The sequence below is a fragment of the Salvelinus alpinus genome, chromosome 24 (genome assembly GCF_045679555.1).
Source record: "Salvelinus alpinus chromosome 24, SLU_Salpinus.1, whole genome shotgun sequence".
Classification (NCBI taxonomy): domain Eukaryota; kingdom Metazoa; phylum Chordata; class Actinopteri; order Salmoniformes; family Salmonidae; genus Salvelinus; species Salvelinus alpinus.
The window spans coordinates 34,922,024-34,945,874 of record NC_092109.1 but is presented as its reverse complement, the minus strand read 5'-3'; the positions used below and the strand labels follow the sequence as shown (position 1 = coordinate 34,945,874).

General features: G+C 45.2%; 1 pseudogene; it reads right to left on the bottom strand.

The window, feature by feature from the left end:
- Positions 1–43: 43 nt before the first annotated feature.
- Positions 44–23,851, bottom strand: LOC139551890 (platelet-derived growth factor receptor beta-like; annotated as a pseudogene).

The window sequence follows — 23,851 nt, the reverse complement described above, 5'->3', positions numbered from 1 at the left end:
GTTGTCTATTAGTAAAGTATATCAATGTTTATACAACGTATTTACAGACGGCCAGTTAAATTAGACATGAGTGGAAATAAGAGTAAACATTTTTATGACATGTATTTTAATTTAAAAAAGGCTAAATTCCACTAAAACACCTTGCAGTACATTTGCTGTGTAGCAATGTAGGCATCTCAATTAATTTATGGAGTTAATTAAAAATAGATATGTGTACTTTTTTTTTTTTTCCCCATCTAAGAAGCTTAGATATCGACAGCATTCTTCAGCTTATTCAGAATCATCCCTCTACTGCGTGTTATTCCATTTTACTATTACGTAGGATACCGAACAGAACAGGGAAAACAACGGTTGCCCGGTTACAGTATTGCAAAGTACATATATACCTTTGTTATGTAGGTACAGTACAAACGATATATATACGATTTATACAATACAGAGAGCACAAATTGAAAGAGGACACAATTCTGAACAATAAAGGCACTTCATTTGATATTAAAAGACATATGAAAAATCATTTAAACATCATGAAAACTATGTCATTTAATACATCTCAAGAAATTGCATGTGAAGTATCAAATGCCCTTTTAATGTGTTTGAGTTGACACTCAAGGACACTAGCCATAGACCTTTCAGTACAGAGCTGGATGTTCAAAAGTATTCTGTACAAGACAATGCTCTAGCCAGGCAAACAGATTAGGCACAACAAAGATATATTGTACTATTTATGAAACAAATGAATTCTGACATTTACAATCAGTGTCTTTAATATGCTACTGAAACATGATGGAACAGCCCTGACCAACAAATAGCATGAGAACCTTTGGATTGGGTAGACCTGCTTCTAGTTTTGTTGCACCTTGTGGAATGATCTAGAATACACTTTCAAATGGGAGGAACTGGTGCCTCTAGGTTGCTAGGGGACCTTTTCACTGAAGAATGTGTCTGTTTATGATTGTGTTTGCTTCACGTGTATTGTTGTGTATAATAACGTCTATATGAATGTGTCGTTTAATGTTTATTGTATTTTGATGTGTATTGTTGTGCTAAACAGGGCTCATCTGTTAAATAGACCTTGGTCTCAACATTGACCCCCTGTCAAAATAAACGTTAAATAAAAATGTAGTGCTTAATGTTTTTAATCAATTATTCAAAACTTAATTTAGATTTAAATTGGTAAGGCATTTGATAAGAATGTGAGGGGCAAATATAAGAGGCACATTACTGCAAACTTACAGATGTTGGATCTTAATTTGACCCAGTTTGCTTCAGCAGGAAAATAATCCTGCAGCAACAGGAAATGTGAATTTTTATGTGGATTATAATTAATGGACATTTTTGTAAGGGTTGATGAATTTTTGTATGGGAAAATCAAGTCTGAAATTTGAAGTGGAAATTTAAAAAATAAAATAAACCTCAAATACACTACAAGTTCTCCTGCAACAGGGTGATCAAATTAAGATCCTACATCTGTACATTCTATATATATTTCTATTCTCTCTTCAAATATACTTTTCTTTACAATTTGACAACTTCAATAAGATAAAAATAGCATATAATATGACAATTTCCATTGACATTCTTCAAACTGCTGATGCTGTTTTTGTAAATCATAAAATGAAAAGGGGAAAAGTACCTTTTTACATTTTATTTTATTTTACCAGGTAAGTTGACTGAGAACACATTCTCATTTACAGCAATGACCTGGGGAATAGTTACTGGGGAAAGCAGGTATATATCACTAATATACAAAAATAATGACGAGAAGAAATAATAACCAGATCATGTTTCCTAAAAGGTCCTGCAACATTTGTGTTTAACTAACACACATTGTCAAGTGCAACATTGTTCTGTATAATAGACTCCTCTAACATCAGCTCCCTAATGAGGCGACAGGAAACTCTCCTCCACTTAAGGGATGCATGGAGACTGGGGGAGCTCGTCTTCTTGTGTGAGGGCAGATACAGTTGAAGTCGGAAGTTTACATACACCTTAGCCAAATACATTTAAACTCAGTTTTTCACAATTCCTAACATTTAATCATAGTAAAAATTCCCTGTCTTAGGTCAGTTAGGATCACCACTTTATTTTAAGAATGTGAAATGTCAGAATAATAGTAGAGAGAATGATTTATTTCAGCTTTTATTTATTTCATCACGTTCCCAGTGGGTCAGAAGTTTACATACATTCAATTTGTTTTTGGTAGCATTGCCTTTAAATTGTTTAACTTTGGTCAAACGTTTCAGGTAGCCTTCCACAAACTTCCCACAATAAGTTGGGTGAATTTTGCCCCATTCCTCCTGACAGAGCTGGTGTAACTGAGTCAGGTTTGTAGGCCTCCTTGCTCGTACACGCTTTTTCAGATCTTCTTATACATTTTCTATAAGATTGAGATCAGGGCTTTGTGATGGCCACTCCATTACCTTGACTTTGTTGTTCTTAAGCCATTTTGCCACAACTTTGGAAGTATGCTTGGGGTCATTGTCCATTTGAAAGACCCATTTGCGACCAAGCTTTAACTTCCTGACTGATGCCTTGAGATGTTGCTTCAATATATCCACCTAATTTTCCTACATCATGATGCCATCTATTTTGTGAAGTGCACCAGGCCCTCCTGCAGCAAAGCACCCCCGCAACATGATGCTGCCACCCCCGTGCTTCACGGTTGGGATGGTGTTCTTCGGCTTGCAAGCATCCCCCTTTTTCCTCCAAACATAACGATGGTCATTATGGCCAAACAGTTCTATTTTTGTTTCATCAGACCAGAGGAAATTTTTCCAAAAAGTACGATCTTTGTCCCCGTGTGCAGTTGCAAACCGTAGTCTGGCTTTTTTGGCGGTTTGGAGCAGTGGCTTCTTTCTTGCTGAGCGGCCTTTCAGGTTATGTCGATATAGGACTCGTTTTACTGTGGATATAGATACTTTTGTACCTGTTTCCTCCAGCATCTTCACAAGGTCCTTTGCTGTTGTTCTGTGACTGATTTGCACTTTTCGCACCAAAGTACATTAATCTCTAGGAGACAGAACGCGTCTCCTTTCTGAGCAGTATGACGGCTGCGTAGTCTCATGGTGTTTATACTTTCGTACTATTGTTTGAACGTGGTACCTTCAGGTGTTTGGAAACTGCTCCCAAGGATGAACCAGACTTGTGGAGGTCTACCATTTTTTTTCTGATGTCTTGGCTGATTTCTTTTGATTTTCCCATGACGTCAAGCAAAGAGGCACTGAGTTTGAAGGTAGGCCTTGAAATACATCCACAGGTACACCTCCAATTGACTCAAATTATGTCAATTAGCCTATCAGAAGCTTCTAAAGCCATGACATCATTTTCTGGAATGTTCCAAGCTGTTTAAAGGCACAGTCAACTTAGTGTATGTAAACTTCTGACCCACTGGAATTGTGATACAGTGAATTATAAGTGAAATAATCTGTCTGTAAACAATTATTGGAAAAATTACTTGTGACATGCACAAAGTAGATGTCCTAACCAACTTGTCAAAACTATAGTTTGTTAACAAGTCATTTGTGGTGTGGTTGAAAAACGAGTTTTAATGACTCCAACCTAAGTGTATGTAAACTTCTGACTTCAACTGTACCTCTTCCTCTGTGCTGCCTACTGGCTCTTCTAGGAAGGTTTCTGGCTCAACTAGGGAGGCTGTATCAGTATTATTATGGTCAGTCATGCTAATAATGGAAGGTAGAAAAAAACTGTGGTTTTACTTTATTACGGCTTTATTACTGTCAGAGGAAAATAATAAAACGGTGTTATTGTAAGCCTGAGTGTCACTGACCAATTATTGATAACAATAAGCAAGAAACAAAAACCCAACATCCAAAAAGCTTTGAAGGAAAGCTGCCATGACATGAGGCAGTGCAGAATTGGGCAATCGTCAAATGCTGCCCCTGACTAACACAGTCACACTTCCTGTGGAAAACTGGCAGCCACAGGGTTTACAGATTAGACACACACTCTGTGGAGAGAACGTCCTATGTTACCTTGATGTACTCTGTGTGGCGGTGTCCAGCACCTCACCACCTCCTGCTTCTGCCTCTATGACTACATGGATATCTGGGATGTCGAGGATGTATTCAGTCTGGGAGGGGCCAGCCTCCTCCCAGGTCTCTCCTGTCTTCTGCCCTCCTAGATCCCCTGAGGAGACTGGTTCCCTGCTGGTCTAGGTTTGGTTTTGACTACAGCTGGGTGGTCGCTCTTCGGGAAAGCTCTCATTCACCTGGGTGTATTTCTGGGACGGTTTGGAAATTATATGTATCTACTAATTGTAGATATACATGAGAAATCAACATATTAAATCACCATAGTATTGAGGATGATCTATCATGGTTGTCTTTACCTTTCTGTAAGTCTTAGTCAGTAGGTTTCCCATCGAATGAGCTAGAGAGGAGAACTGTGGCCTCTTCTCCAATTTCTCATCAACACTTGCACATGACATCATAGCTGAAAGAAACAAAATCAAACTCAGAGTTAATGTCACCTTGTCCTATGTTTTACTTACAACCACAAACATTCCTACAGACAAAGAGAGACGGATGAGGCCTCAGATCTTGTCTGTACCATGAGTGGGTTTGGGCATCCTATAGCCTCTCTTCAATGCAGTGTAGAACTGTTGATTCACAGGAATGTCAGGATAGGGCGTTCCTCCTGAAGTTAGGCAAAAACAGGGCACATACCTAATATCAAGACATGTATTCATAAATGATCTCTAGTTGCAATAAATAAACAATTAAAATAAATCCTTAATATGCAGAGAATATTCTATTTACCTAGGGTAAAGAGGGTCGCCCTCAGGTGATAAGGGTAGGTAACAACACATCTGCCACACTGATCCTCAACACAGGTGCCCCTCAGGGGTGCGTGCTCAGTCCCCTCCTGTACTCCCTGTTCACTCATGACTGCACGGACAGGCACTACTCCAACACCATCGTTAAGTTTGCCGATGACACAACAGTGGTAGGCTTGATCACCGACAATGACGAGATAGCCTATAGGGAGGAGGTCAGAGACCTGGCAGTGTGGTGCCAGGACAACAACCTCTCCCTCAACGTGATCAAGACAAAGGAGATGATTGTGGACTACAGGAAAAAGAGGACAGAGCACGCCCCCATTCTCATCGACGGGGCTGTAGTGGAGCAGGTTGAGAGCTTCAAGTTCTTTGGTGTCCACATCACCAACAAACTAACATGGTCCAAGCATACCAAGACAGTCGTGAAGAGGGTACATCAAAACCTATGCCCCCTCAGGAGACTGCAAAGATTTGGCATGGGTCCTCAGATCCTCAAAAGGTTTGACAGCTGCACCATCGAGAGCATCCTGACTGGTTGCATCACTGCCTGGTATGGCAACTGCTCGGGCCTCCGACCGCAAGGCACTACAGAGAGTAGTGCATACGACCCAGTACATCACTGGGGCAAAGCTTCCTGCCATCTAGGACCTCTATACCAGGCGGTGTCAGAGGAAGGCCCTAAAAATTGTCAAAGACTCCAGCCACCCTAGTCATAGACTGTTCTCTCTGCTACCGCATGGGAAGCGGTACCGGAGTGCCAAGTCTAGGTCCAAGAGGCTTCTAAACAGCTTCTACCCCCAAGCCATAAGACTCCTGAACATATAATCAAATGGCTACCCAGACTATTTGCATTCCCCCCTCCTTCACACAGCTGCTACTCTATGTTGTTATCATCTATGCATAGTCACTTTAATAACTCTACCTATATGTATATATTACCTCAATTACCTCGACTAACTGGTGCCCCCGCACATTGACTCTGTCACGGTACCCCCCTGTATATAGTCTTGCTATTGTTATTTTACTCCTGCTCTTTAATTACTTGTTACTTTTATTTATTATTCTTATTTATATTTGTTTATTTATTTTTTGTTAACTGCATTGTTGGTTAGGGGTTTGCAAGTAAGCATTTCACTGTAAGGTCTAAACCTGTTGTATTCGGCGCATTAGACTAATAACATTTGATCTCCCAAAGCTGAATGCCAAAAGACCAAACATCGCTCAAGGTTCTGTAGAGGTTCTGGAAGATACTCTCTGGAGCCATCCACTTCAGTGGCAGGAATGTCTACAATATCAGAGACATACATTAATATATGCCATTTAGCAGATGCTTTAATCCAAAGCGACGTACAGTCATGTATGCTGTTAGGTAATCCACTGAGCTACAGAGGACATTAGGTAACCTATTGAGCTACAGAGGACATTAGGTAACCTATTGAGCTACAGAGGACATTAGGTAACCTATTGAGCTACAGAGGACATTAGGTAACCTATTGAGCTACAGAGGACATTAGGTAACCTATTGAGCTACAGAGGACATTAGGTAACTATTGAGCTACAGAGGACATTAGGTAACTATTGAGCTACAGAGGACATTAGGTAACCTATTGAGCTACAGAGGACATTAGGTAACCTATAGAGCTACAGAGGACATTGGGTAACCTATTGAGCTACAGAGGACATTAGGTAACCTATTGAGCTACAGAGGACATTAGGTAACTATTGAGCTACAGAGGACATTAGGTAACTTATTGAGCTACAGAGGACATTAGGTAACTATTGAGCTACAGAGGACATTAGGTAACCTATTGAGCTACAGAGGACATTAGGTAACCTATTGAGCTACAGAGGACATTAGGTAACTATTGAGCTACAGAGGACATTAGGTAACTTATTGAGCTACAGAGGACATTAGGTAACCTATTGAGCTACAGAGGACATTAGGTAACCTATAGAGCTACAGAGGACATTGGGTAACCTATTGAGCTACAGAGGACATTAGGTAACCTATTGAGCTACAGAGGACATTAGGTAACTATTGAGCTACAGAGGACATTAGGTAACCTATTGAGCTACAGAGGACATTAGGTAACTTATTGAGCTACAGAGGACATTAGGTAACTTATTGAGCTACAGAGGACATTAGGTAACCTATTGAGCTACAGAGGACATTAGGTAACCTATTGAGCTACAGAGGACATTAGGTAACCTGTTGAGCTATAGAGGACATTAGGTAACCCAATTTAGGCCAAGACAGGTGTAATATAGAATTACAGATGTATTTGTGGCAAATGGCCTTCTGTTTGTGGTACAGTGACGCAAATTGACATTGTTTTGTTAGTCTGACCAAAGTCCTGTACCGTCTATACCATAAAGACTCTGGGAAAGCTGTTTCACATCCTCTCCTGATCTTCCGCCAAAAAAAAAAAGCCAAGAAAAAAACCTCAGTTGAAAAGAGTCCGCAGCCCAGATATCCCATAACTCAAACACATTCTGGCAACAACAACTTCAATCCAGTGGGAAGTTTAAGTGTTTAAAAACCCTCAGAACATTTTCGATGCCAGCTTTTTTACCTAAAACATATTTTACATTCAGGATGTACAGAATTAACCAACAAGACAGCAGAGTCTGTAAAAAAAATTGTTTGCGCAAAGTATGTGACATTAACCCACTTCTGGAAGTTCCTTATAAAAACTGTGTTTCAGTTTCAATCACTTTCACCTCAGAACATAATGGCTGTTTGATGGTTTCTTCCCCTCCATTACTTAGTACAGACCAGGGGCACAACTTTGGTTTTAGAAGTGTGGGGGGGGGGGGGGGGGGGGGACATAATATATACAGTACATGTAACGAATGTCGTCGGGAGAAGGAGAAGAGGACCAAGGTGCAGCGTGGTAAGTGTCCATATTACTTTTAATAAATACGAAACACTTGAACAAAAACCAACAAAACGACAAAACTAACAGTTCTGCAAGGTATACACACAAAACACACACCCTGACCAACCAAAATAGAGACATAAAAAGGATCTCTAAGGTCAGGGCGTGACAGTACCCCCCCCCCCCAAAGGTGCGGACTCCGGCCGCAAAACCTGAACCTATAGGGGAGGGTCTGGTTGGGCATTTCACTGCGGTGGCGGCTCTGGTGCAGGACGTGGACCCCGCTCCACCTTAGTCTTGGCCCACTTAGGTGGCGCCTCTGGAGTGGGGACCCTCGCCGCCGACCCCAGACCGGGGACCCTCGCAGCGGGCTCCGGACAGGAGGGAGACTCTGGCTGCTCCGGACAGGAGGGAGACTCTGGCTGCTCCGGACAGGAGGGAGACTCTGGCTGCTCCGGACAGGAGGGAGACTCTGGCTGCTCCGGACAGACGGCCTTCGTTGGAGGCCTCGTGCCATAACTCCTCACTGGAGGTTTCGTGCCATGGATCGTCACTGGAGGCTTCATGCCATGGATCATCACTGGAGGCTTCGTGCCATGGATAATCACTGGAGGCTTCGTGCCATGGATCATCGCTGGAGGCTTCTTGCCATGGATCATCACTGGAGGATTCGTGCCATGGATCACCACTGGAGGTTTCGTGCCATGGATCCTCACTGGAGGCTTCGTGCCATGGATCCTCACTGGAGGCTTCGTGCCATGGATCATCACTGGAGGCTTCGTGCCATGGAACATCACTGGAGGCTTCGTGCCATGGATCATCACTGGAGGCTTTTTGCCATGGATCATCACTGGAGGCTTCGTGCCATGGATCACCACTGGAGTCTTCGTGCCATGGATCATCACTGGAGGCTTCGTGCCATGGATCATCACTGGAGGCTTCTTGCCATGGATCATCACTGGAGGCTTCGTGCCATGGATCATCACTGGAGGCTTCTTGCCATGGATCATCACTGGAGGCTTCGTGCCATGGATCACCACTGGAGGCTTCGTGCCATGGATCATCACTGGAGGCTTTGTGCCATGGATCACCACTGGAGGCTTCGTCCCATGGATCATCACTGGAGGCTTCGTGCCATGGATCATCACTGGAGTGGAGAGACACACAGGAGGCCTGGCTCTGGGAGAAGGCACAGGACTCACCAGGCTGGGGAGACATGCAGGGGGCCTTGTCCTTGGCCGAGGCACCGGATGCACTGGGCCGTGGAGGCGCACTGGAGGTCTCGAGCAACGAGCCTGCACAACCTGTCCTGGCTGGATACCCCCTGTAGCCCGGCAAGTGCGGAGAGTTGGAACAGGCCGCACTGGGCTGTGCTGACGAACCTGGGACACCGTGCGTAGGGCTGGTGCCGTATAACCCGGGCCGAGGAGACGCACTGGAGGCCAGATGCGCTGAGCCGGCATCATCCCTCCTGGCTCGATGCCCACTCTAGCCCGGCCGATTCGAGGAGCTGCGATGTAGCGCACCGGGCTATGCGTGCGCACTGGGGACATCGTACGCTTCACTGCATAACACAGTCACTCTCTCGCCACGGTAAGCACGGGGAGTTGGCTCAGGTCTCCTACCTGACTCTGCCAATCTCCCCGTGTGCCCCCCCAAAAATAATTCTGGGGCTGCCTCTCGTGCACGTTACCTCGAGCCAACTCCTCATAGTGTCGCCGCTCCGCTCTAGCTGCCTCCAGCTCCTCTTTCGGACGGCGATACTCTCCCGGCTGTGCCCAGGGTCCCTTGCCGTCCAATATTTCCTCCCATGTCCAGGACTCCATCCTTCCACGCTGCTTGGTCCTTTGGTGGTGGGTAGTTCTGTAACGAACGTCGTCGGGAGAAGGAGAAGAGGACCAAGGTGCAGCGTGGTAAGTGTCCATATTACTTTTAATAAATACAAAACACTTGAACAAAAACCAACAAAACGAACAGTTCTACAAGGTATACACACAAAACAGAAAACAACTACCCACAAACACAGGTGGGAACAGGCTACCTAAGTATGGTTCTCAATCAGAGACAACGATAGACAGCTGCCTCTGATTGGGAACCATACCAGGCCAAACACATAGAAATACAAAACATAGAACAGACATAGAATGCTCACCCAAACTCACACCCTGACCAACCAAAATAGAGACATAAAAAGGATCTCTAAGGTCAGGGCGTGACAGTACCCCCCCCCCCCAAAGGTGCGGACTCCGGCCGCAAAACCTGAACCTATAGGGGAGGGTCTGGTTGGGCATTTCACTGCGGTGGCGGCTCTGGTGCAGGACGTGGACCCCGCTCCACCTTAGTCTTGGCCCACTTAGGTGGCGCCTCTGGAGTGGGGACCCTCGCCGCCGACCCCAGACCGGGGACCCTCGCAGCGGGCTCCGGACAGGAGGGAGACTCTGGCTGCTCCGGACAGGAGGGAGACTCTGGCTGCTCCGGACAGGAGGGAGACTCTGGCTGCTCCGGACAGGAGGGAGACTCTGGCTGCTCCGGACAGACGGCCTTCGTTGGAGGCCTCGTGCCATAACTCCTCACTGGAGGTTTCGTGCCATGGATCGTCACTGGAGGCTTCGTGCCATGGATCATCACTGGAGGCTTCGTGCCATGGATAATCACTGGAGGCTTCGTGCCATGGATCATCGCTGGAGGCTTCTTGCCATGGATCATCACTGGAGGATTCGTGCCATGGATCACCACTGGAGGTTTCGTGCCATGGATCCTCACTGGAGGCTTCGTGCCATGGATCCTCACTGGAGGCTTCGTGCCATGGATCATCACTGGAGGCTTCGTGCCATGGAACATCACTGGAGGCTTCGTGCCATGGATCATCACTGGAGGCTTTTTGCCATGGATCATCACTGGAGGCTTCGTGCCATGGATCACCACTGGAGTCTTCGTGCCATGGATCATCACTGGAGGCTTCGTGCCATGGATCATCACTGGAGGCTTCTTGCCATGGATCATCACTGGAGGCTTCGTGCCATGGATCACCACTGGAGGCTTCGTGCCATGGATCATCACTGGAGGCTTTGTGCCATGGATCACCACTGGAGGCTTCGTCCCATGGATCATCACTGGAGGCTTCGTGCCATGGATCATCACTGGAGTGGAGAGACACACAGGAGGCCTGGCTCTGGGAGAAGGCACAGGACTCACCAGGCTGGGGAGACATGCAGGGGGCCTTGTCCTTGGCCGAGGCACCGGATGCACTGGGCCGTGGAGGCGCACTGGAGGTCTCGAGCAACGAGCCTGCACAACCTGTCCTGGCTGGATACCCCCTGTAGCCCGGCAAGTGCGGAGAGTTGGAACAGGCCGCACTGGGCTGTGCTGACGAACCTGGGACACCGTGCGTAGGGCTGGTGCCGTATAACCCGGGCCGAGGAGACGCACTGGAGGCCAGATGCGCTGAGCCGGCATCATCCCTCCTGGCTCGATGCCCACTCTAGCCCGGCCGATTCGAGGAGCTGCGATGTAGCGCACCGGGCTATGCGTGCGCACTGGGGACATCGTACGCTTCACTGCATAACACAGTCACTCTCTCGCCACGGTAAGCACGGGGAGTTGGCTCAGGTCTCCTACCTGACTCTGCCAATCTCCCCGTGTGCCCCCCCAAAAAATAATTCTGGGGCTGCCTCTCGTGCACGTTACCTCGAGCCAACTCCTCATAGTGTCGCCGCTCCGCTCTAGCTGCCTCCAGCTCCTCTTTCGGACGGCGATACTCTCCCGGCTGTGCCCAGGGTCCCTTGCCGTCCAATATTTCCTCCCATGTCCAGGACTCCATCCTTCCACGCTGCTTGGTCCTTTGGTGGTGGGTAGTTCTGTAACGAACGTCGTCGGGAGAAGGAGAAGAGGACCAAGGTGCAGCGTGGTAAGTGTCCATATTACTTTTAATAAATACAAAACACTTGAACAAAAACCAACAAAACGAACAGTTCTACAAGGTATACACACAAAACAGAAAACAACTACCCACAAACACAGGTGGGAACAGGCTACCTAAGTATGGTTCTCAATCAGAGACAACGATAGACAGCTGCCTCTGATTGGGAACCATACCAGGCCAAACACATAGAAATATAAAACATAGAACAACATAGAATAACAGACATAGAATGCCCACCAAACTCACGCCCTGACCAACCAAAATAGAGACATAAAAAGGATCTCTAAGGTCAGGGCGTGACAGTACAAGTCAAAAGTTTGGACAGACATACTCATTCAAGGGTTTTTCTTAATTTTTTACTAAGTGCCAAGAATCTGCTAAGTTGTCATCAAAGCAAAGGGTGGCTACTTTGAATAATATCAAATATCAAATATATTTTGATTTGTTTAACACTTTTTTGGTTACTACATGATTCCATATGTGTTATTTCATAGTTTTGATGTCTTCGCTGTTATTCTAGAATGTAGAAAATAGTAAAAATAAAGAAAAACCCTTGAATGAGTAGGTGTGTCTTCTTTAAATGGCCTGTACACAAATACACTACAATAAAGCTAAACAAATGAAGTCAACCTACCTTGTGGCCTACAGTAGCTGGTCTGATGGGAATTCTGCAGTCTCCGACACACGTCTACACTGTTGGCATAGGTTCAAATCCAGCCTACTGCCCTTCGACACAACATCTTTCCTCACTCTCATCCTCTCTATCTTTGTTCAATAAAGTAAAATACCTTATATATATATATATATATATATATATATTTATATATTAAAGAACTCACACTGCCTTTGGCTATGTAGTTGGAGTTGTTCATGACGTCACGGGCCAAGCCAAATTCACAGATCTTAACCAGCTTTCCTTCACAGACGAGAGCGTTTCTGGCAGCCAGGTCATGGTGAACACACTGTGAGGACAGGGACAACAGTTCAGACAAGCTTTTATTGAAGTGTCTTGTGGGTTCACTAAGATCATTTCCACGTGGCATCAGTAATGAATGAATGTTTGATGTGACATGGCATGAAATGTCATTACATGATCCGGTACTAATAAGAATGGATTGTGAATCAATCTGTTAAAGCGGATATAAGCCAGCTGTAATGAGTCATATGTTCTTGGATGACAGGAAGTCCATGCCCTTAGCCACCTGGTAACTGAACCCCACTAGATCAGTGTATCTCAGAATAGGGGAGTCACTGATAGATAACGCCATGTCTGCTCTCTCTTGGCCTGAGCAGCATAACAGAGAACAAACAATAGTCACAAACTCTGAGACAAGCTGATGATTTTGATCAAAGTACTGTTTAAAGGCAATGTCTGGTTACACAAGAGGTTGAAACATTAACAATCCTTTTATGGAAGCCGCTTGCATGTCAAAAATCAAGGTGGAGTGAGAGGCTTCCCTATTTTGGTCTCTTCAGCAGCATTTCAACATCAGACACAATGTCTACCCACCATCTGTCTGACAGGGAAGTTTAAATGTTTCCAACACTATATCAGGCTGAAGGTTAGTATGGTTCACACTATATCAGGCTGAGGGTTAGTCTGTTTCCATTATAACAGGCTGGGGGTTAGTCTGTTTCCACTGTTTCCTCAGGCTGAGGGTTAGTATGGTCCACACTATATCAGGCTGAGGGACGGCCTCCTTGCCTCCTAGGGATGGCATGGAAGAGCACCAGTAAGCCAGTGACTCAGCCCTTGTAATAGGGTTAGAGGCAGAGAATCCCAGTGGAGAGAGGGGAACCGGCCAGGCAGAGACAGCAAGGGTGGTTCGTTGCTCCAGTGCCGTCCATTCACCTTCACACCCCTGGGCCAGACTACACTCAATCATAGGACCTACTGAAGAGATGAGTCTTCAATAAGGACTTAAAGGTTGAGACAGAGTCTGCGTCTCTCACATGGGTAGGCAGACCATTCCATAAGAATTGAGCTCTATAGGAGAAACCCCTGCCTCCAGCTGTTTGCTTAGAAATTCTAGGGACAGTAAGGAGGCCTGTGTCTTGTGACCGTAGCGTACGTGTAGGTATGTACGGCAGGACCAAATCGGAAAGATAGGTAGGAGCAAGCCCATTTAATAATTTGTAGATTAGCAGTAAAACCTTGAAATCAGCCCTTGCCTTAATAGGAAGCCAGTGTAGAGGCTAGCACTGGAGTAATGTGATCAATTTTTTTTTGTATGGTTCACTCTATATCAGGCTGAGGGTTAGTGTTGTTTCCACTATATCAGGCTGAGGGTTAGTATGTTTCCCAATATATCTGTCACGCCCTGACATTTAGAGATCCTTTTTATGTCTCTATTTTGGTTTGGTCAGGGCGTGAGTTGGGGTGGGCATTCTATGTTTTGTGTTTCTATGATTTTCTATTTCTATGTTTTGGCCGGGTATGGTTCTCAATCAGGGACAGCTGTCTATCGTTGTCTCTGATTGGGAACCATACTTAAGTAGCTATTTTTCCCACCTGTCTTTGTGGGAAGTTGACTTTGTTTAGGGCACATAGCCTTTGAGCTTCACGGTTTGTTTTGTATTGTTTATTGTTTTGTCGGCGTCATTTCAAATAAAAAAGAAAATGGACGCTCACCACGCTGCTCCTTGGTCCACTTCATTTAACGGCCGTGACAGAACTTCCCACCACCAAAGGACCAAGCAGTGTGGTAGAGAGGACTCCTGGACATGGGAGGAGATCCTGGATGGTAAGGGACCCTGGAGGCAGGCTGGGGAGTATCACCGTCCAAGGGAGGAACTGGAGGCAGCTAAGGTGGAGCGGCAGCGTTTAGAGGGAACAAGGCTGGCAAGGAAGCCCGAGAGGCAGCCCCCCAATTTTTTGGGGGGGGCGGCACATGGGGAGTGTGGCGGAGTCAGGTTGGAGACCTGAGCCAACTCCCCGTGCTTTCCGTGGCGAGCATGTGACTGGTCAGGCCCCGTGCTATGGGGTGATACGCACTGTGTCTCGGTTGAGCATTCACAGGCCGGTGTGCTCGGTGCCAGCATCCCACATTTGCCGGGTGGAAGTGGGCATCCAGCCAGAACGGGTTGTGCCAGCTCTGCGCTCGAGACCGCCAGTGCGCCTCGACGGCCCAGTGTATCCGGTGCCTCGGCCAAGGAAGACGCCTCCTGTATGTCTCCCCAGCCTGGTGAGTCCTGTGCCTGCTCCCAGAGCCAGGCCTCCTGTGTGTCTCTCCACTCCAGAGACGGCCTCCAGCCCGGAGCCTCCAGAGACGGCCTCCAGCCCAGAGCCCAGTCCGGGGTGCCCAGTCCGGGGCCCGCAACGAGGGTCCCCAGTCCGGGGTCGGCGGCGAGGGTCCGGGGTCGGTGGCGAGTCCCCGCACCAGAGGTGCCACCAAAGTGGGGTGAGTCAGCGTTGGAGCGGGGTCTGCGTCCCGCACCTGAGCCGCCGCCGCAGATAGATGCCCTCCCAGACCCTCCCCTATAGGTTTAGGTTTTGCGGCCTGAGTCCTCACCATTTGGGGGGGGGGGGGGTACTGTCACGCCCTGACCTTAGAGATCCTTTTTATGTCTCTATTTTGGTTTGGTCAGGGCGAGAGTTGGGGTGGGCATTCTATGTTTTGTGTTTCTATGATTTTCTATTTCTATGTTTTGGCCGGGTATGGTTCTCAATCAGGGACAGCTGTCTATCGTTGTCTCTGATTGGGAACCATACTTCGGTAGCTCTTTTTTCCACCTGTGTTTGTGGGAAGTTGACTTTGTTTGTGGCACTTAGCCTTAAGCGTCACGGTTTGTTTTGTATTGTTTATTGTTTTGTTGGTGTCATTTCAAATAAAAAATAAAATGTACGCGTACAACGCTGCACCTTGGTCCACTTCATTTAACGGCCGTGACAATATCAGGCTGAGGGTTAGCATGGTTTCCACTATATCAGGCTGAGGGTTAGTATGGCCCACACTATAAAAGGCTGAGGGTTAGCATTGTTTCCACTATCTATACCTTGTCCTTGGTTGTTGTCCTGATGGTAGGTTGTCTCATAGACTGATAGCTCAATGTCTGCATACTTGATGTTATCTCTCAGCTCTTGCATGGGGACATAATTGAAAGAATCCTCCTTATTCATGTCCATGTAACCCCCATCGCTCTCTCTGCCAAACACGAAGGGGCACAACAGTAAGCGCCAGTATGTCTTTGATTGTGAAGTCAGTAGAGTGTATTTTGGTGGGCAGCAGTCTTGCCTTTTTCTTTGTATTTGGACTGCGCTTTCTGCTCTGTTGCTGCACATATCAGCATCCCTGCATTTTATAACTGTGTAGTACTGCAAGAAGGTGTGCCTTTTGCGGTGGAGGTAGTCAACCAAGTTGCCATAGCAACAGTACTCAGTTATTAGGTAAATAGGACCTTCAGGACAGAGAAAAAAGGGACAGTTGTTAATACACACACGTTGACTGACATATGGTAATTATGTTAAGGCCTAGATTCAAACCTGAACTGCGGAAGATCTGCATTATGGTGCAATTGATTGACATTTAAATAACATTTCCATTTGAGCTGACATATGCAGCGTTTATCATGAATACGGTCTCCACCAACACAAAAACATTGCCTGTAAAAGGTGCACAGACAAATAAAGGCAGTTGGATTGAATCTAACCCGAAGTGGTTAAAGTAGTGGTATGCTTCCCAGCTCCCACCTCATTTGGTACAGGTCCCAAGTAGGTTCACAATGTTTACATGGGGCCCAAGGTGACTCATTATTTTCAGCTCAGATATCAGAGGCTGAGTCTCACTTCTTCTTGCTGTGGCTGTCCGTCAAAGGCAATAGGAGAACACACAGAGTTGCAATATTATTCCGTGGTAGAGAAAGAGGAAATAGGTCTGTGGTTTGCGTGTAAAATTTAGGATTTTTTGTTGTTTTGAAGTTGTTTGTGAAGCATAAAGCACTTACACTTGAGCATCTTCACAGCCACTTTGGTGGTGGACTGGGTGTGACCGAACGCGTGACCTAGTGTGACAGAAAATGAGGTGCACTGTTAGCTTAGCCAACGCCAAATCTATCAATAAAGTATGATTTATACAGTATATAGGCTACGCTATTCACACAATTATGCTAAAACATATTCACTGATTTACTGAGTTGTAATATTCCCTCACCCAGGACCATGCTGTCTCGGGGCACCTCCCACTCATAGTCATAGGGCAGGTGCATAGGGTCGATGTAGGTACACTCATGGCCGTCTGAGCTTACTGATTCCATCACCTTCCATCAAATCTCATAGCGGGGCTTCTGAATGCAGAGACAAAAGCCTGTCAGAGTTTTATAAATTATATATATGATATACTTAACTGTCCCCGACGGGAGATATGTCTTGGACAATTAAAGAGTGCTGTTGATTCCACGTAAATACATAGAATCAGATTGATTCAACGTACATAGAATAACATGGCCATCCTACACCCACACACATGTTTGTTGTGACATCAAGGCTGTGACTTAGGTGGCAGTTCAGTTCCACATGAAGGCTATTTAGACCTACTAGCCAGGCTCCAGTCCATTATCGTCATCATCCCTAATGTTACAGTCTCATCTTCAACAGTAGCATCACTATCAAGACAAATGTGATGGGAAGTGACTTTGGGTCCTTGAAAAGCACTATATACGGTAGGGCCCATATGTTAGTATTAGGAGTTGGAGATAGGTTTCTGTGTGGGCGTCACCTTTCTCCAGAGGGCAAAGAGGAAGATGACAGTGATGACTACGAGGGCTAACACTGCAGCCAGCACAGCCACCTGGGAGAAAATAGCTGCAGACACACACACAGAGATAGAAGGAACTCATAGAACAGGTGGTCCTCTGTAGCTCAGTTGGTAGAACATGGCTCTTGCAATACCAGGGTAGTGGGTTTTGATTCCCAGCACCACCGATACGTAAAATAGGTATTTGGATAAAAGCATCTGCTAAATGGCATGTTATGTACTCTGTTAGTCACAGAGTATTTTCATCAGTTAATCAAAAGTAATTTGACATCAGTTGTTGATTGTTACTGTAAATACTTATTTTCATTGTGTCATAGTCCTTGACTTCAACCCATGCTGAGTCAATGCTTACAGTTGGAGACGAGTTTGATGTCCCAGGCCCTGCGACCTCTGTCGTTGCGGGCTTCACAGCGTACTGACATAACACTCTTCATGGTCTGAAAGGTACACAGGCTGCGGACCTGGTAGACTCCTGAGGTCTCAATGTATCTCACGTTCATCTGGGTGCTGACGTTGTCCGGATCAGCCAGAAGAGTGCTTCCATGCTGTGGTCTTACGAATGTATCTGGGTGATGACGTTGTCCGGATCAGCCAGAAGAGTGCTTCCATGCTGTGGTCTTACGACCGTATCTGGGTGATGACGTTGTGCTTCCAGCCAGAAGAGTGCTTCCATACTGTGGTCTTACGACTGTATCTGGGTGCTGACGTTGTCCGGATCAGCCAGAAGAGTGCTTCCATACTGTGGTCTTACGACCGTATCTGGGTGCTGACGTTGTCCGGATCAGCCAGAAGAGTGCTTCCATGCTGTGATCTTACGACTTTATCTGGGTGCTGACGTTGTCTGGATCAGCCAGAAGAGTGCTTCCATACTGTGGTCTTACGACTGTATCTGGGTGCTGACGTTGTCTGGATCAGCCAGAAGAGTGCTTCCATACTGTGGTCTTACGACTGTATCTGGGTGCTGACGTTGTCCGGATCAGCCAGAAGAGTGCTTCCATGCTGTGGTCTTACGACTGTATCTGGGTGCTGACGTTGTCCGGATCAGCCAGAAGAGTGCTTCCATGCTGTGGTCTTACGACTGTATCTGGGTGCTGACGTTGTCCGGATCAGCCAGAAGAGTGCTTCCATGCTGTGATCTTACGACTGCATCTGGGTGATGAGGTCATAATTGTGGATTATCTTGGTGATGATAGAAAAATATTGGTTGGTTGGGGTCAATTCCATTTAAATTCCAGTAAATTCAGAAAGCAGACCAAATTCCAATTCTTCTTCATTGAAGAGAATTGGAATTTTACTTCTTGAATCGACTGGAACTGAAATGTTATTGACCCCAACCCTAGAAAATATGCTTGTTCAGTTCATGAGACATTCTATCTCAGTGAAATATTGGGTGACTGAAAAAACAACTATAGACTATTGAGTGTCTAAAATAAGCAACAGGTCTAGCAATTATGACTAATAATGTGGCCCTAGTGCTGCACTACCCTCTACAGTTTGAGAGGAGAAAGTCGCAACACAACTGAAGAGGCTGAATATGCTTCATTGTGTTGGTCAGTATTTATTTCCAGGGTTTTTCCCCCTTACTTTCCCATGGTTTCACAGCTGTACCAGTGAACAGTGGGCGTGGGGACACCCTCTGTGACACAGAGCACACCGTGGCCCTGGTCCATGTGCTGGTCAGACAGATCTACTATCTTCGGGGGAGCTGCAGGGAGAGGAAATATCCCACGAGAATGTGAAAAGTAAGTATGGAAACAAAGATAGGCCATTGTTTTATCACTAGCAAGAAACTACTCAACATCCTTTATATTCCAATGTGATAACTCAATAAAGGAAAATGTATGACTGATCCCGTCTGTAATGTAGACACGTCTAATGCTCCAGAGCGGATAATTATATCTCAGCTGTGTATTTATGTATCTTACCCTTGACCTGCAGGTCAAAGGTTATCTCTTTGACGTCATCTCCATTGGCCACCTGGACGGTGTAGAGACCCATCTGTTCCATCCTGACCCTTACCAAGATCAGAGTACTGAGGTAACTGGAAGTCAAAGGTCAAAAGGAAAATAACACAATCAATATCAATACAACTTTATTGTCCATGTTAGTGAACAACAGAAATGTGTCTGCTTCTAGGTATTTATCATGGGGCTTATGCATTGATTGTCATGATAATCAAATATTATTTTCTGTTGGGATGTCAATGACATGTATGATGGGTACCTGGTCTTATGCACATGTTTGGTGTCAAGGATACCGTGTCCCCAGCGAGGGTGGTGTTGTCTCTGGTCCATACCACCTGAGGTTTGGGATACGCTTCGATCTGCACTGTGAGCTCAATGCTCTCGTTCCTTCGTCGCTGAAACATTGGTGCTGACGGAAGGTTCCAAATTCACTAAGCCATGTTCTGTAACATGGCATTGGAATAGAAGAATACTGCCTTATAGGTGAATGGCAAGAACTGCAATCAGTTAGTGACTTTCCAAAGTGGAAGCACACAAAGCCCATTGAGCCCCCATTGCAATGTGCTTAGTATTTCCACTTTTTCAGTTGATGAATTAAAAAGTGTTACTAGGCCAATGTTGTGAGTTTGGAAAGGTTTTGAGGGCGTTTGCTCACCCAGAACAGTGACAGTGAGATTAACCATGGCTGAGTGTACTGACAAAGTGTCCTGCACCCAACAGGTGTACTGGCCCGAGTCCTCCAGAGTAACCCTGGAGATGTTCAAGAAGGAGCGGATTCTGAGTTCCCGGTTCCCTGGTAGAAAGTCTGTCAATGCCTCAATTATCTTCAGATGGAATCAAAATATAACAGACGTAAGAACAGGTTTTAACAACAGCATAATTGTCAAAAAAAAAGAGTTGATTATGCTTGGTAATATGTGTCACATATAATCAGGTGCACAACTTTGGTTTTAGAAGTTAAAAAAAAAATCCAGTCGGATAAACACTCTTAATCTTGGAACTATAGGGGGTGCTGTTCCGCATTAGCATATTTGGGTCTCCAAATTAAACTGCCTCGTGCTAAATTCTTGATCGTACAATATGCATATTATTGTTATTATTGGATAGAAAACACTTTCTAGTTTCTATAGAAGTTGGAATTTTGTCTCTGAGTGGTACAGAACAATATCTACAGCACTTTTCATGACAGGGGTCAGATTTCAGAAATTTTTACCCCTGATCTGGAGTCTGTTTTTAAGGCGACAGTGAATGCTATGAAGAAACCGACACTGCCTACGTCTTCCTCTGGGTGTCTGTACGTCATCACGTTTTGAATGGAATCGATTGCACAATCACAGCCATTATAAAAGAACAAAATGTATAGGGACCTCCCTTTCTCGTCGCGCGCCTGAAGCGTGAAGGACATCGGACTTGCCTCATTCCAAATCGTTGTCTAACCAGCAATATTTCTCCGGTCATGTTTTCAGTCGTTATAGTTGTTAAAAACATCATAATGTAGTTAATTTGAACCGTTTTATAGCAATTTATATCCGTTTAGTGCGATTCTGAGGAATTTATTTGTCGTGCACTCTGAAAGTTTGGGCACGTTTTGTGGTCCCGTTCGATCGTTAGTGGATATTTCGAAGGACAGAGGACATCTATCGACCAAAAGAAGATTACAACATAGAAAGGATACATTGCCCAAGAATCTGATGGAAGAACAGCTCAAAGTAAGCAATATTTAATATGATAAATCGTTGTTCTGTCGAAATATTTTAAACGCATATTTCGCCATTTTGTTTGTTATCGCGTCACTTGGCGAACCCTGTATTGAAAAGTAAGGATAATTTTAAAAATGTAAGTCAGCGGTTGCATTAAGAACTAATTTGTCTTTCGATTCCTGTCAACCCTGTATTTTTTAGTCAAGTATATGATTAGCTTTCAATTAAACTAGATCACTCTGATAGATGACGTCAGACATATTGAGGCTTGATTTCCTAGTATTTTTATTGTGTAACCACGGTTTTGTATGGCTAAATATGCACCTTTTCGAACAAACTGTATATGTATGTTGTAAAATGATGTTACAGGAGTGTCATCGGAAGAATTCTGAGAAGGTTAGTGAAAAAATTAATATATTTTGGCGGTGATTACGTTATAGCGCTCTTTGGCTGGAATCGATGCTCTGGTAACGTTTTCACATGTGGTATGCTAACTTATCGATTTATTGTGTTTTCGCTGTAAAACGCTTAGAAAATCTGAAATATTGTCTGGAATCACAAGATCTGGGTCTTTCCATTGCTATGCTTTGTCTATTCTTATGAAATGTTTTATTAAGAGTAAATTGGTCATACACGTTGCTCTCTATAGTAATTCTAGTCGTCTTGTGATGGTCAGTGCAATTGTAAACTGTGATTTCTACCTGAAATATGCACTTTTTTCTAACAAAACCTATCCTATACCATAAATATGTTATCAGACTGTCATCTGAAGAGGTTTTTTCTTGGTTAGTGGCTATAAATATCTTAGTTTAGCCGAATTGGTGATAGCACTGAAGTAGTAAGAAACTGATGGAGTTAGAAAAGTGGTGTATTTTGCTAACGTGTTTAGCTAATAGATTTACATATTTTGTCTTCCCTGTAAAACATTTTAAAAATCTGAAATGGTGGCTTTATTCACAAGATCTGTATCTTTCATCTGGTGTCTTGGACTTGTGATTTAATGATATTTAGATGCTACTATCTACTTGTGAAGCTATGCTAGCTATGCTAATCAGTGTGTGGGGGGATGGGGGGTGCTCCCGGATCCGGGTTTCTGAGGCAGTAGAGGTTTTAACAGCCTACCCGACCGCTTGGAGAAGTCCATTCCAATGATAAAACTGGGGGGGACAAAAATGCAATTTCAGAATGTGGGGTGAAAGGTCCACAGTGAAAGTTGCGCCCCTGCATATAATCCTTCAGCCATTAGTTCACTCACCTCTTTACGAGGAAACTCCGATGTGAAGTAAACTATCTCTGCTTTTCTACAGTACAATTAACCATCAAGGCCTCGCCTTGTTTCAGCACCGTCTTTAAGAGAGTCATAAAGGTGTTCATGGACTTGGGGACTGGAAAAAATAAAACAGAAAGACAGAGGACATCATAACAGGCCCAACATTCATGTGGGCTGGTCTTCAAAAGCATTTTACAGCTAGCTTTTTAAAGACCATTTTAAGACATCTGTTGAGACACTCTTCCTTTTGGTCGAAGTTTCACTTTGTGGGTTGTGTTGACACAGAGCCTAACCCACAATGCTGTAGACATAATACACCTGGGACGCCTTCTCCTCTCCGTTCATGGCACCTCGGCAGATGTAGGAGCTGTCTTTCAGGATGGCGGTGATCCCTTTACTGGGATGATATGTTCCTTCCAAATGGGCCTGGCTGCCCCGCTCTTACAGTGTCACGTTAACGCCGGGGTCAAACACCACGCAGGGAATGGTACCTTCCTCTCCCTCCTTCATCACTACTCCTGGCCCCAGGGGAACAAACCATTCGTCCGGGTCTGAGGGGGAGGACAGAGATCAGGTACATGTCCATCACATGTTAGACTTTGAAGAAGGGAAGTCAATTCTGAGACCAGCACTGATTTGTATTAACTTTGAAATGTCACAGTTTGTCCCTCCATAGTTCTCCTATAATAGAAGAGATTGATGGCCTAGGATGGCCTAGGAGGGTCTAGGATGGCCTAGGATTGCCTAGGATGGTATAGGATGGTCTATGATGGCCTAGGATGGTCTATGATGGCCTAGGATGGTCTAGGATTGCCTAAGATGGTCTAGGATGGCCTAGGATGGTCTAGGATTGCCTAAGATGGTCTAGGATGGCCTAGGATGGTCTAGCTGTCTAAGCCGCTGCCTCTGGATCACATCTAATACATACTGCTATTTCAGAACACTCACTCCTCTCTACCTCTGTGCCATCCAATCAAAAATTAACAAAGACATGAGGAGTGGAACTGCCCCACTCCTTTAAAAAAATAGAAGGTTCATACAGGGTGTTAAGTCTTACTCGGTACAAACACTGCTATGTCCTTGGTCTCCTCTGTCGAGGGCTCCTCACAGACGTAGGTCCCAGAGTGTCTCCATGTGATGTTGTGGAGGACCAGCACACTGGTGGTTCCTCTGTCCTCCACAGACACTCCCTCCAGGCTGGGCTCGTGTGCAGACTTCCAGGTCACCTTGCTCCAACCAGAACGGACCACTGTGAAGGAGGAGTTGGTGCTCAGTGTGACCTCCTTTTCACTTGGGCTGAAGCTCCAGACTGAGGCTCTCTGGACAAAACTGCAGGAGCACTGGGTAATAATGAGAATAACAACACAGACACAGTCTTGATTGATTACAATGTAACTATAGTGTAAAAACACATTTAGCTTTTTCTTACCTGCAAAGATGGCCACCAAAGATAGAGCCTTTGCCAAGCCCACCTCCATAGTGCCAGCTATATTGATGATACACTCTGTTATATAAAATACAAATGTGAAGGAGTCATGCTAAATAAAATACAAAAATGTGAT